Source organism: Miscanthus floridulus, chromosome 4 (genome assembly GCF_019320115.1).
Source record: "Miscanthus floridulus cultivar M001 chromosome 4, ASM1932011v1, whole genome shotgun sequence".
Lineage (NCBI taxonomy): Eukaryota > Viridiplantae > Streptophyta > Magnoliopsida > Poales > Poaceae > Miscanthus > Miscanthus floridulus.
The window spans coordinates 121080650-121087041 of NC_089583.1; the positions used below are offsets into that span (position 1 = coordinate 121080650).

General features: G+C 44.9%; 1 pseudogene; it reads left to right on the forward strand.

Annotated features, from left to right (window-relative positions):
* The first annotated feature begins 4312 nt into the window (after nt 1–4312).
* On the forward strand, nt 4313–5929 carry LOC136549231 (uncharacterized; annotated as a pseudogene).
* The last annotated feature ends 463 nt before the right edge of the window (nt 5930–6392 follow it).

A 6392-nucleotide genomic window follows, 5' to 3' on the forward strand; every position in this document is an offset into this window, starting at 1 on the left:
CGAACCTCAAAATCATCCTCAAGAAGTTGCGAAACAGACAGCAAATTATAATGCAAATTCTTTACCAATGCGACGTCCTTTAACGTGTATTTATCTATTACCTTGATGCAGCCATGCGCCATTACCTTACCTTGACTTTTATCCCCAAAAGTGATGTTTTCCTTTACGCTCGTGGGGGTGAGGCTGGAGAACCATTTATCATCTCCGGTCATGTGGTGCGAACAACCGGAGTCCATTATCCATATGTCCTCCTCGCCTCCAACCTACAATCAACAACGAGAGCGAGGGTGAGCTAATGACTCAACACTGGGGTTAGGATAATGTAATGAAAACCAGTGCTGAGCCACTTGCTCAAAAGAAGCGTTAGCAAAATCAAAGCTCTCAAAAAAACGATGAGAACCACGAGGGGGAAAACGTGGTCTGTCATCCCGATGTTGTGCAAGAGCATGAGTACATGAGTGAAAACCAGAAGAGCGAACAAATGGCTCACGTCTCAAAATAGGACGATCATGAGTACCACGTACAGGGTACTGCTCACATCTAAAAACACGACGATCATGAGTACCACGTGTGGGGTACTGCTCATGTCGTTCAGCACGCATCCTCTGATAATAGAACTCATAAAGATGACCATCATGACTGCAAAAATCACAATGATAAAGCTTGCGTGCAGGAGCGAAAGAAGCCTCAGCATTAGAACTAGAAGCAACAAAAACAGGCTTAGCAAAATGATCACAAGAAGAACCATTTGGCTTAGTATTTTGTACACCCTTGAAGTGTTTTGGCTTAGGCACCCAAACCTGCTTTTTAGGAGCAGATCTAGATGTCTCAACCAGCAACCCATCAGAGGTGACACCTGAACCCTTCCTAGGAGGTGGTCCAGTATATTTAGCCAACGGTGGATTCTTCTCATCAACAGGCGGTCCACTTTTTTCACCAAAAACATGTTTCAAGTCATAACCAGGACCAAAACGCTCACCCCATTTAATTTGAGCAATAGCCATACCAATTTGAGGCTCACGAATAGAACACCAATCAAGAATAGTTCTCAAATGCTTATTTTCTTCTTCCAAATCAGCAAGTTTGACCCTTAAATTATTATTTTCAACAACAAAATTAGGACAAGTTAGGCATGAAGGAAGAACCGGACAAGTGTGTTTTTCCAACTCAACAATATGTGATTTAGCAACATTTAATTCATATCATAAAGTTGGACAAATCAAACAATCCGGCAAATCAGGACAAGTGTGTTCTTCAAAATTTTTTATCCGACATAAAGCATTATCCAAGTCAACTTTCAGAAGTGGGCAAGAAACACAAGTACCAAGCAAATTCGACCAAGAACGAAGTTCATTTAGTTCAGCATAAAGTTTATCTCGATCATCAACAATGGAAGAATACTTGGTTTGCAATTTAGAAAGCGAAATCATATGAATTGAGCATTCTTCACATTCACCAGGTTCAGCAGGATTAGATGCAGCATTTTTGAGAGTAGCTAGTTCAGCACAAGTTTTATCATAATCAGTTTTAAGTTTAGCCAACACTTTATTTTGCTTATGAACAATTTTAGTTAAATCAGCTATTCTTTGTTCTGCAGAAGTATCTACCTCATCATCAGAAGTTTCATCATTGCTGTCGGTTGATGCATCACCCTCCAAGGCCATAGTACATATCCCACCATTGATGCTGGCGTCAGTGATGAAGCAAAGTCCATCTGTCTTCTTCTTGGGTGTCTCATCCTCGGAATCTGAATCGCTGGAGTCTGATGAGCCACCTGAAATATACTATCCAAGAGAAGATAACAAAACATTTGCAGCCTTAGCGACTTGCTTGTCAGAGTATTTTTGTCCGCCTTTCTTCCATTGCTTATCCTTCTTCTTCTTCCTCTCCCTGAACTTCTCCTAGCGCCTGAAGGAGTTATTACCCTGCTCAAAAGATCTCTGCTTGTTTAGGCAATCAGCAGCAAAGTGTCCTCGTTCACCACAGTTGAAGCAGCCATCTGAACGTCTTCTATTACGCCTGTTGTCATACACACGCTTAAACTTGTTGGAGAGCAGTACAAGTTGATCATCATCTAGCACCTCCAACTCCTCATCTGCAACATGACACAAAGAAGACAAAGCAAAACTGGAAATATTTGGATTAGCATTAGTGTTAGTCTTATTTCCAGAAACCAAAGCCATTGGAACGTCAGAAGAAGAAGCAGCTGTGGGATTTTTCCACTAAGGGTCTATCACGCAATGTGATAGAAGGTGCGTCGAGGGAACTGGGTTTGAGACCCACATAGAGCCATCAACAGTGGTAACCTATCCTATGTGATCGGAGATCCCGTGAATTAGGATGGCGAAACAAGCTGTTGATTGACTGAGGGAGAGACCCCTTAGATTATAGCTCAGTTCGTTGGAGATGCACCGTCTCTCCAATACTGTTAGGCAGGATGATTAAGTTCTTAATGTGATCCGAGCGGCTTAGTATAGCGGGGATGTTGTCCTACAGAACATCTTATAAGGAACACACCTATATGAGCTCGATTGCTAGTCACAATCTATGAGATGTGGGTAATCTCTAGATGCTCATGAAAAGGCCTCGAAGTGTGACTTATATGCTTCAAAACAGAGGGAAGGTACTTGGCAGCCTAGTATCAGTTAAGAGGCTATGTGAAACTCATCTCGCACAAAACTGTCAATTCAAGGTTCTGTCCATTGTTCAGTTGTGGATGAGTGTAGCTAGCTTTCTAGATGGATGTTCAACTTAACAGTCTCCATCGAAACACTGGTATATAAAAGGAATGTGGTTCTGAGAACTTCAAACTGCGTACCCTAGAGTTTGGTGGGGATTGTTAGATATTATGGGCTTGGCCCATTTATTTAATATCTTTATTAAACTCTATGGTCCGTACATGTACATTAATGGTTTTATACCATATGGGAATTTAATCGAGAGGCGACTCTACTTAAATACTTGATCATTGATCGATCTATTTGAGAAGTAAAAGTGAATCACCTGGATGCCACACGCGCGCGCGCGCGCCGCTGCCGCCGCCGCCGCCGCCCGGCCCGGCCCGAGCCCGTGGGCGTGGGCGTGGGCGTGGCGAGGCGAGGCAGGCGGGCGGCGGCGGGCGAGGCCTTTATTTTTGAAACTCCGTTTCCGTTTCCTGTGACGAATTGATTGGAGGTTAACTCCCGTGACTTCTGGCTCTCCGTCTCCGTCTCTCCCGCCGCAGGAAGGGAGATGTGACCTCTCGGTGCCGTCGACTTCTCGTCTTCTGGCCTCTGTCTATAAAACAAATCCTCCCCTCTCGGTTAAGCTCTCTTGGCGAAGTACACCACTTCCAGCAGCGCAAGTTCTTCCCGTTCCACCTCCGGCGAGCACCAGAGATGGAAGAGTAGGCCTCCGGAACGCGTCTCCGTCGTGGGCTTCACCTGCTCGGGTGAAGACGGGCGATTACGTTTTTGGGGAGTGTCGGTGGTGGCACGACTACTCTTCACGGCGTCCTTTTCTGCACTGCATCGAGCGGGACGACTACAACAGCAAAGCACCACCATGGCTTTTCCTGGTGCGAGCGGCTCCGCCGCAGGGTATAATCTCCTTCACCCTCTTCTGAATTTCATTATCAATATTATGATGTTCCTAGGCAATACTGCTTTCATATTCAACATGCTCTGTTTGGTTGATTTGAATGATTATGCTAGTACTGGTTTTCTGGTTCCTTTTAATTTTGTGATCATCATGATCTTGATATTTGAGAACACATCTTTTATATTTGTGATCATGTCTGTGATGCTTCAGCTATGTAAAACGATCATGTCTGTGATGCTTCAGCTATGTAAAACAATGTTTCACATATGTTTCGGCTCTATAATTTGTCTTATCATCATGTTAACATTTGTCATGAATTGTTTCTGTCTTTTTATTCATGACTTCACTTTCCTTTTTATTGCGTTATTTTTATGGATTAAAATAAATATGAAAATGCCTTATTTTTCAACACCACTTGCTTCCCCACCGCCTGCGTCACGCTCATCCCTAAGCCGGACCACTCCGTCCTTGGCTTCGCCTACACCGAGCTCGCAACCGCGCCCGTCAGGAAGCTCGTCCAGTCGACCTTTGCTAGCTTCTACATCGACGTCACGCTCATCTCTAAGCCGGACCACTTCGTCCTCGGCTTCGCCTACACTGAGCTCGCCACTACGCCCGTCAGGAAGCTCTTCCAGTCGACCTCTGCTAGCTTCTACATCACGTCGCCCCCAACAATACAGCTGGCTACGTGCCCACCAAGTGTTCGATGTATTGCTGTAGTGTCTTCACTTCCATGCTGACCATAGCACTGAGCAAGTCTTCTCCAACCTGGGTGTCCGCCGAGGTCGACAACAACTTTGACAAGCGACTGTGGCCGCCACCCTCTCAAGCTCAAGTGTTCAACGAGCAAGGTATGCACAGACCAGTTGTTGGTAATCTTCTTGACGCGGAGTCGGATGTCATATGGTCAAAGCCCTCTTGGCCACCGCCACACATGCAAGTTGAGTTTGAATGTGGCAGTGATGATATACGTTCCATTTCATGGCCATCTTTCACCACAGTAGTTCGTGAGCTTGCTATTAGGAAGTGCTACAGTTTGTCCAGGAAGCCTCCATGACCACCCCCAGCTCATCAATATCTCAGAACTGTGCATGCTGAAACTGTGGAAAGTTGGAAACACAAGATGGTGATAACAGAGTGGAGTCTCCATGTGCTCATTTAGGAAGAAATGCAACAACAGTGTGGTGGTACTTTTAGACTTGCTTGGCATAAGGATAGATTAATGGTGCCCAAGTGGTTTGTTGACATAATGATGACATTTCTAATATTACTAGCGTGAGTGCCCACGCTTCGCGTGGGAAAAAAAAGGGGAAAAAAATGGAACAGGTGCGCACTGTTCCACAACAGGCATATACTGTTCCGTAATGGGTTTATACTGTTTTCTTATCGGGTTGGTACTGTTCTTTATCGGGCTGGTACTGTTCTTTATCGGGCTGGTACCCGATACTGCTGATCTACAGCTATATGAGTCTTGGGGAGTCCCGGATGAACAGCGGAAGGAACACACAATTAAAGTTATATATATATATATATATATATATATATATATATATATATATATATATATATATATATATATATATATATATAAAATATAATATATAGATATGGTGAAGCCATTACAGTTCTTCTCTGTTGTGCAACCACTACTGTGCTGCAATTGCTAGAATTACTCAAGCTCAAGGAGAATTGGCAGTGTGCTGTTTGCTTGGAGCCAACACATCTTGGTGTCACTAGAGATTGCTTCCTAGATGGATGTTTCATTGCCGATCTATGTTGTTGTGTGGTTCTGACAGGATGTGTCCATATGGCCAGTGATATATATGTCCTAATTCTGTTGCTAGCTGGTGAGCTAATTCAAGAGCAAAAGCAGAAGAATCACAATGGATGCAGTAGCAATACAAATCTCATATTCACAAAACCACAAGACTCAGTTCAGTTTTGTATTTCTTTCACCTTGACCAATAGTTGTTCCATGAATTGGGTTATTAGTTGGAAACCACCATGGCCGATACAACTTCGCCAACAAATCAGGTACAGAGCTGTGACAAGTGCTTATTACAGAGGTGCACTGGGAGCCTTGCTGCTCTATGACATCCCCAGACGCCAGAGCTTCCATCATATACCCTGCTGGCTAGATGCACAAGCCCAGGATGTCAAGAACATTGTGATCATGCTGGTTCGTAACAAGAGTGATCTCGAGGAGCAGAGCCCAGTGAGCATTGGAGATGTCAAGTTTGTCGTGCAGGAGCATCTCTTCTTCCTAAAAAAAAAGCAATTTCTGTGCAGGAGCCATAAAAAATATGGAAATGGTCCACATAATTCCCTGGCATACTTGCTGTTGTGCTAGCCGAAGTGTTGGAAAACAGGGTTTCCGACGGGGTTAGAGATAACAAAATCTTTGCCTGGGCGGAGGCTCCAGGCGAAGGTGAGTGGGTAAGTGGGCCCAGAGTCAATTAGGGTTTCATAAATAAATCCACCAACCTTCCATACACAGGGTTTGGCTCCTCCTTTTTATAGGGCATTGTTGGCTAGATTTCCTTTTTATATCTCTACCCTGCGTCAACTAAGGTACATTCTTGGAATATTCCCGCACCTATACTAACTGCCGGGGGCAATCCAGGCCTTCTCTTCTTGCACCGCCTCTGCTTCTTGGGCCTTGGCCGTTGGCCTATGGGAGGCCCATCTCCGGCCCAGAGCCAAGGCGCCGTGGAAGTTCCCTTCAATCGGCGGAGACCGCCAAGCCTCCGCTCGAGCTATCTCCGCCTCCGCCTTGCTGTCCGAGCCTCCGCTCCTGTTTCTTGAACCTCCGC